Here is a 7,824-nt window from a genome sequence, read left to right as displayed (position 1 = left end):
CTCGCAGCCCGTGAGTTCGAGCCCCGCGTCGGGCTCTGGGCTGATGGCTCAGAGCCTGGAGCCTGCTTCCGATTCTGTGTCTCCCTCTCTCTCTCTGCCCCTCCCCCGTTCATGCTCCGTCTCTCTCTGTCCCAAAAATAAATAAACGTTGAAAAAAAAATTTAAAAAAAAAACAACTGAGAACAAACTGAGGGTTGATGGGGGGTGGGAGGGAGGGGAAGGTGGGTGATGGGTATTGAGGAGGGCACCTTTTGGGGTGAGCACTGGGTGTTGTATGGAAACCAATTTGACAATAAATTTCATATATTGAAAAAAGAAAGAAAAAGAAGTTGGGTCATTATTGTAAATAATGCTGCTATAAACAGGGCACATATATCCCTTTGAATTAGTGTTTTTGTATTTGGGGGTAAATACCCAGCAGCACGATTACTGGATCATAGAGTAGTTCTATTTTTAACTTGTAACTTAGCATACTATAGCAGCCTTACTTACAAGAGCCAAACCATGGAAACAGCCCAAGTGGCCATCGAGTGATGAATGGATAAAGAAGATGTGAAATATATATATATATATATATATATATATATATATATATATATATATATATATATATATATATATATATATAATGGAATACTGCTCAGCCATAAAAAGGAATGAAACCTTGCCTTTTGCAATGACATGGATGGAGCTAGAAAGTATAAGGCTAAGCGAAATCAATCAGTCAGAGAAAGACAAACACCATATGATTTCACTCAGGTGCAGTTGAAGAAACAAAACAAATGAGCAAAGGGGGAAAAAAGAGAGACAAGCCAAGAAACAGACTCTTTGTTATTGAGGGCAAACATGGTTACCAAAGGGGAAAGAGCGGGGACTTGGATGAAACAGGGGTTGAGAATTAAGGCATACACCTGCCGTGATGAGTGTGATGCATGGAAGTGAATCACTTTTCTGTACACCTGAAACTAATATAGCACTGAATGTTAACTCTACTGGAATTAAAATGAAAGCTTAGAAAAGAGAAAGAGGTTGGGTTGTTGTCTTGGGAGTTATGGAGAGCCAGTGAAGATTTCAATCAAGATGTTAACATGATCAGAAGAGGTTGCAATCACTCTGGTTGCCACGTAGAAAATAAGCTGGAGACTGGGGTGAGGGTGGTGGGTAGACCAGAGAACGAGGGTGACTAATTACAAATCTATTGCAATGGTCAGAACAAGATGACAGCAGCCGGGCTGGGAAGTGATGTGGACAGAAGCCGTGGAAGTGATGTCCGGGGGTAGGGGAATCAAGAATGAATACTTTCCAGGGAATCTTCAATGAATATACCAGGCAGACCCCAGCATCCAGTTACTCTGCCCCAAGGCTACTAAGAAGCACAGAATAAATGTGCACACCCTTCTTCCTCCAGGAAAAATAACATGGCAGAGGAAAATGTAGAATGGCCATAAAACGAATCATTGGAATCATTTCTCTTCTTTGGGGAATATCTGATTTTAAAAAAGAACAACTTTTATCAGACCAAACCAAACCAAATTATTTTGATTAATACTCGAGAATTTAATTGAATATAGAGATGTATATATCCCAGGTCAATGGCCAGATGTTGAGGGCAGTGGAATTTCGCGTTTCGCCTCCTACATTTAATGCCCCAAATTTCATCTCTGAGGCTTGATTACAATGTGGGGAAATGGCCACCAGGTGGCACTATGCCTCTTCTCCGCCTTTCTGAAACTGAAATGAAACCTTTTTGTCCTTTGCGCGTTGAAACCAAATGTCACAATGCTACTAAATAATATATTTGAAATACGGTGTCAGTGTGGCAAGTCTTTTAGCTATTACCTAGATACAACACGGTCCATTTCTCCCAGGCCTCCACATTGATTCTGAAGGGGTTCAGAATAAGTCTCCCCAAAATGTGGACTATTGACATGTGGACTGTTTTGAGCGGAAGGCATTCAAGACCCAGCAGACTCAAGAAAAACTTTTACCTCTTCCTTAAACTACCTAAAAGAATTTAGATAGGGGGCCTGGCCCAGAAAGAGAGCTATTACCAAGAGGTCACTTGTTAATCTGAATGACATATCTGTATGGCAAGAAGAACCTCTCATTACCGAACACGTGCTTTTCTGCTGCTGTGAGTTGAGTCACCCTCCCCCACTGTGGAGCCCCAGGCCCCTGTCTCATTCCTCAGCTCAAGATGAAACGTAAGCCTCCATTTCCCAGCTTGCCCTTGGGTCTCGTGGTCCCTGTGGCACTCTGCTGTGTACTAATTAAATCTGTTTCTCTTGTTAATCCGTCCTAGGTTAGTTTGATTATTAGACGGGTCACAAAAAGCCAAGAAGGGCAGAGAAAAAAAAAAAATGTTTCTTTTCTAACACTTCTCCGTCGATTCAGATTCTGACCTTGATTCACACAATGTAACCGGAATGACCACAGACGCCCGCTGGCTTTCCTAACGAGTCAAAAGCCCTTCCCTGACGGCGTTCCCATTTCAGAATTCCGCCTGCACTTAGAAAGCACAGCCCTTATGGGTGGATTTTATCACCCTTCCTCCTCTCTTCCTTTTTCCACCCTTTCGTCAAATTGGAGTCGAGTGAGGTAGATCAAAATTCATTACTTTCAGCTGCAAACCTAACCCAAGTAGAAGACTGGTCTCCATGAGCCACTTTCTCTATGTCGTCTGCCAGAAAAGCCTCAGGCTCTCCTGGTGGACTCCATTGCCCGTGATCGTCCCTGCCTCCACTCCTTTCCGCGTGGAAAGCCGAAGCTTTCCAGAATACTGCAGCATCATGGAGACGTAGGTAAGGAGAGACCTTTCGAGGAGGCAAGCCGACCAGAACTTCAGGAGCAGGGGGTTTATGAGAGGCACCTAAGATGGTCCACGCAATCGTGGTGTAGATTAGGGAAGGCCCAGAAAGAAGGCAAAGATAAGAAGCACCTGCTAGATGGAATAAACGCCAGGGTTGGGGATCCTCGAGGAGCCCAGGAGATTGCACTGGCTTGGGTCACACGCCACAAAACGCCCGCTTGACCTGCCCACCAGGTTGCCCACAGGGAGGGGGAGATGGCTCTCCAAGAGGAATTTGGGGTGTTGTTACCAAAGCAAAGGGGGACTGAATATCAGCCAGTCAAAAAAAAAAAAAAAAAAAGCAATAAATATCCGCATGGATAGGTATTTCAAACATGAGTGGACCATGGGTAGGAGGTGAGATTTCCTTTCTTTTTTCAATTTATCAGTTTTGGTGGGACTACACTGAGGTCAGGTCACTGCATTTCCAAACCGCCTTGGAGGTCCACTTGGCGTTTCATGACGCTCAATGAGACAGCGGACAACCAGCAGAGGGGAAAGGAAGTTCGGGAGGGCAGCGCAATCACGCCTCCGAATTCGGGCTGTCTGGGTTGGTGGGCAAGGCTAAACCTCCTGTGAAACATTCCCAGTTGCCATCCACCCACCTCTCCGGATCTGGATCCCTGAGAGCCTGTCAAAGCGGCAGGTTCCCAGGCCCCGCCCCTGGAGGGACGGACTCCAACAGTCTAGGGCGTGGCCACGAACCCGCAGGTCCGCCTGCTCCCCAGGGGACCCCAAGGCCGTGGGTCTGTGGACGCTTCACGAAACCCTTTTCTCCCACCCGCAGCTATGCAGACCTTTCCACGTACAATGAGAGAGAAAATCGGCCAACCTCGAAACCAGGTGAGCCTCTGGCACCAACTGGCCATTGTTTTTGCCACGTTTTGCCCCGTCTTGCCCACGGGGCCTCTCTGCCTCCGTTGCCAGAAAACAAGCCGAGCAAGACGGAGGCTGAGAGGGAACGCTGAGTCATCACCCTTTCACAGGTAGTCTGGTTACTGTGTCAACTCACCAGGGGGTGGGGAGGCAGGAGCCGGCAGGCCACACCTTGCTCCCAGCAGGCAACTCCGAGGTCTGCGGTTCACGCTGAAGGCTCCAGATCCCTGCTTGGAATTCCCAGCAGCCTGCTGCTCCCATTAACCCCCTTAAAAGGCCTCCCACCACCTGCCGTTCCACAGGCTGGCTCCAAGCTTTCCTGCTCTCCCTGGCACCTCTCCTCCCAGAAGGTCCGTCTCCACCGTCAGCTCAGCCACCACCTCCTCCAGGAAGCCCCTCCTGATTCAGTCCTGCTGTTTCTGGGCTCTGCTCACTCTGGAGCCTTCCGTACTTCCTCGAACAACCCATCGCCTACCACTGTTTTTTGTTTTTTGTTTTTTTTTATTGTAAACATAAGACACATAACAGGAGATCTACCTTCTTAAAGTTTTGAGGGTATGCCATCATTTGCCACAAGCACTATGGCGTACAGATCTCTAGAACTTTTGCAAGCTGCACGGCCGAACCTCCGTATCCACTGAACCCCAGCCCCGCATCCCCCTTCCCCCAGCCACTGGCAGCTGTCACTGTACTTTCTGTTCCTATGCGTGTGACTGCTTGAGGCACCTCAAGGGATATCAACAGGTGGTAACAAACTAGATGCCCATCGACAAGTGAATGGAGAGGGACAACATGGTATCTACATACCAGGGAATATTATTCAGGCATAAAGAAGAAGGAAATCCGGTCACATGCTACATCATGGATGAACCTGGAGGACAGTGTGCTAAGTGAAATACGCCAGTCACAGAAGGTCAAATACCGCACGGGCCTGACTGTTACTTGATTGCACCTGACTTATGACACACACCAGAGACAGGTTCTCAGCCCCGGGCTACATGTTAGAATCACCTGGAGAGTTTTAACTTCCACACCCGGGCTGCTCCCCAGGCCAATAAATGACCGCCTCTGCGGGATCGAGGCTTCCGAAGCTTCCCAAGTGGTGCTGGCATGTGGCAAGAACCCAGGATTTGGAGTAGGAAAATCTAATTTCTAGCCTGGGCTCTACCACTTTACTTGACAGGTGGCCTTGGCCCAGTGACTCGACAAGAACAATTCGAGATTAATAGCCCTCTCTGAGCACCGTCTGTATGCTTCCTGCGCTTGCTGCAACAGCCAGTTTCGTTTTCCAGGAAGCAGAGGCCCAGAGAAATCAAGCAGTTTGCCACGGTCAGCCAGCAAGGAGAATGCTGGGACTAGAGGCTCGGCAGGGTCATTAGCCCCCACGAGGCATGTCTCGTTGGTCCCAGTGAGATATTTCGGTGTGATCCAGGAATCACAGCTTATTCTGAAAAGGTCTGGGCTGGGGGTCTTTCGGGATCCTTTTTTTCTGGACCAAAGTCCACCCATCCCAGGCTGCCATAGGATGACAGAGGATGACAAACAGGAAAAGCGGGCTTCCGGAAAAAGCAAACCCAAGCTTAGCTAAGAGGATAGAGGCATGGTGGGCCGCCTGTTAACCCTCCTCTCCCCTTCCCTCCCGGATGAGGCAGCAGCATGTCCAACTTCTTCTGGCCCCCAAAAATCTGTTATTTAAAGTAAACCTGTGCCAAGGTCGAGCCACACAAACCTCTCCTTCCTCGCATGCATGCGAGGCCCCGGGGAAACTGCACCGTCGCCCTTCCACAAACACAAAGAAGCAGTCGCTTCCCGGCTCCTCCTGTCTCTGTTTATTCCAGCTGATGACAAATATTGAGCAAACGTACGGCTTAGACTCCGGGACCGGGAACGTCCTGTGCTGTTCTCCCATGTGTTCCGACACGTGCCAAGGGCCACAGCCGGGTCCTCTGTCGTCGGCTCTGCCCTGTTCTCTTGCAGTGATGCGAGCTGCGTGGGGCCCAGCCACCCTCACGGCAAATTTTCAGCAGTGCCCTTGCAGCCTTCCGGGGTCACCAGTCACCGTATTTCCCGGTGTATGAAACTCTATGGCGGTGGTTCCCAACTGAGGGCAATTTTGGCAACGTCTGAAGACCTTTTACCTTGACGCAATTTGGTGTGTGTGGAGGGGGCGGGGGGGGGGGGGGGGGAGTGTCTCCTGGCATCCAATGGGTGGATTAGACAGGGATGCTGTTACATACCTGACACACAGAGGACAGCCCCCACGACAGAGAATTATCTGGTCCCAAATGTCCATCGCGCCAAAGCTGAGCAACTTTGGTCTACACCACGGAGCTCTTGGGAGGACAAATTTTGAAAGAAAACATTCGCAAGGACTTCTCATGATAGAGTTATTTAAAATGACTTCGAAGGGGGCTGGCACTGAAAATATACTCTTTTCTCACGTGAGAAGAGTCATTCTATAGTGACACCCGGTTGTAACCTGCAGATCTGTGTTCGTGGGGCAATATTCTAAGTACCAGCATCACGTGGCTAAAAAGGAATAAATGGAGCTAATGAAAAGAGGACCATAGCAATGTTCTGGCGGTAGAGATTTCACTGTAGAGTAATGAGGAACAACTCACATTAGCCCTTATCAGCTGTGTTGGATTTGGCTAAAGTGGATATGAAAGACCCTACCTGCTAAGGGTGCTTTATTGCTATGTTGTATTGCCACACGCCGCCACTAGGGGGTGGTAGTATCACCAGCTCTTTCACTTTCTGGCCGCTTGGCCTGCCCAAGTTCATAAAGCAAATACATTGGAAGCAGGACACTTTTTCGATACGCACTGTTTTGGAGGGAGGCATAGAGACTGGCATACATGTCCCAGTGTTCATCTCCAAATGCAAAATTAAAACTCATCTGACTCCGGTACTTAGGTCTGATCCCTTAAAATGATGACATGCAAACTTGAAAAACCTGGGAGTCCTAAAATTCAGATCCTGGGACAGGTCCTTAGAGATTTAACAGGTCTAGAGTCTGCATTTTCACGAGCATTTCCCGAATGGTGTGTGCTCTAAAAGGTTCAGTTGCTACACACACACACACACACACACACACACACACACCCCATTGTCTACTTTATGCCCCTAAATGGAAGTCGGCACTAACAGATGACACGAATGGCCTCAATACTTTGCTCCCTCCCGCCTTCATCTTCTCACCCCCGTCCTCTGTAAAGTGACAGTGTGGTCCTCCCAAATGAAGGAGGGAGTTGTTTCCTCTCCCTGGAACCTGGGTAAGACTTGTAACCTGCTTGGCTAACAAAAGGCAGCAGAAGTGGTATCCCAATTCCGAGCCCAAGAGAACGTATGTTTCCAATTGGTCTCCTCCATCTGTGCCATCATCGTGAGTCTATACCCGAGTCATTTCGAAACGGGATGAGAGACACCTGTCGAACAAAGTTATGCTTGTCATACAGCAGTAGCTAAGTCATCCGCTCCCATCTCGCAAGCGTCCACCGTCCATCAAAGGAGGTGGTTTTTTAAAAATGTTTATCTATTTTTGAGAGAGAGAGAGAGAGAGAGAGAGAGAGAGAATGAGCGGGGGAGGGGCAGAGACAGAGGGAGACAGAATCCGAAGCAGGCTCCGGGCTCCGAGCTGTCAGCACAGAGTCCCCAAACTGCAAGATCACGATCTGAGCCCAAGTCAGACGCTTAACCGACGGAGCCACCCAGGCGCCCCAAAGGAGGTGGCCTTGGGGAGACGAGAGACCAAAGGAAATGGCTTTGGCTCCTTGCTGTGCTTCCCTGTTCTTCTCGTTGCTTCTCCACCGATAAAAGTCAGTGCATGGTGTTTGCCTCCTCTGCCTGATGGGCTGCCACGGAATCAAACGAAATGACACAGTTCCCGTGACCGTGCTCCGTAAACCAGAGTTCCGGGTGTCTCCGCAAGCGCTCAGGGTCCCCCGCTCGGTGCCAAGCCCGGTACGTGCGCCATCTCACGGGACCCCACAACCCAGCCGGCTCTGCTGCTCGGCCCTGTCTGCCCTCAGCTCTCCTAGCGCGGGTCTCAGCTTCAGCGGTCAGGCCTCACCTACCCCGAGTTGCTGTCTTCGTGACAC

The 7,824-nt window shown here is 49.3% G+C and overlaps 1 long non-coding RNA gene across 1 annotated transcript; it reads left to right on the top strand.

The window, feature by feature from the left end:
* The first annotated feature begins 3,581 nt into the window (after nucleotides 1-3,581).
* On the top strand, nucleotides 3,582-6,297 carry LOC123589161. The gene is made up of 2 exons (XR_006708197.1): nucleotides 3,582-3,691; nucleotides 5,563-6,297. It is a non-coding gene; the product is annotated as an uncharacterized LOC123589161 (long non-coding RNA).
* The last annotated feature ends 1,527 nt before the right edge of the window (nucleotides 6,298-7,824 follow it).

The sequence above is a fragment of the Leopardus geoffroyi genome, chromosome E3, assembly GCF_018350155.1.
Source record: "Leopardus geoffroyi isolate Oge1 chromosome E3, O.geoffroyi_Oge1_pat1.0, whole genome shotgun sequence".
NCBI lineage: Eukaryota > Metazoa > Chordata > Mammalia > Carnivora > Felidae > Leopardus > Leopardus geoffroyi.
This window is presented reverse-complemented; position numbering and strand designations above follow the sequence as displayed.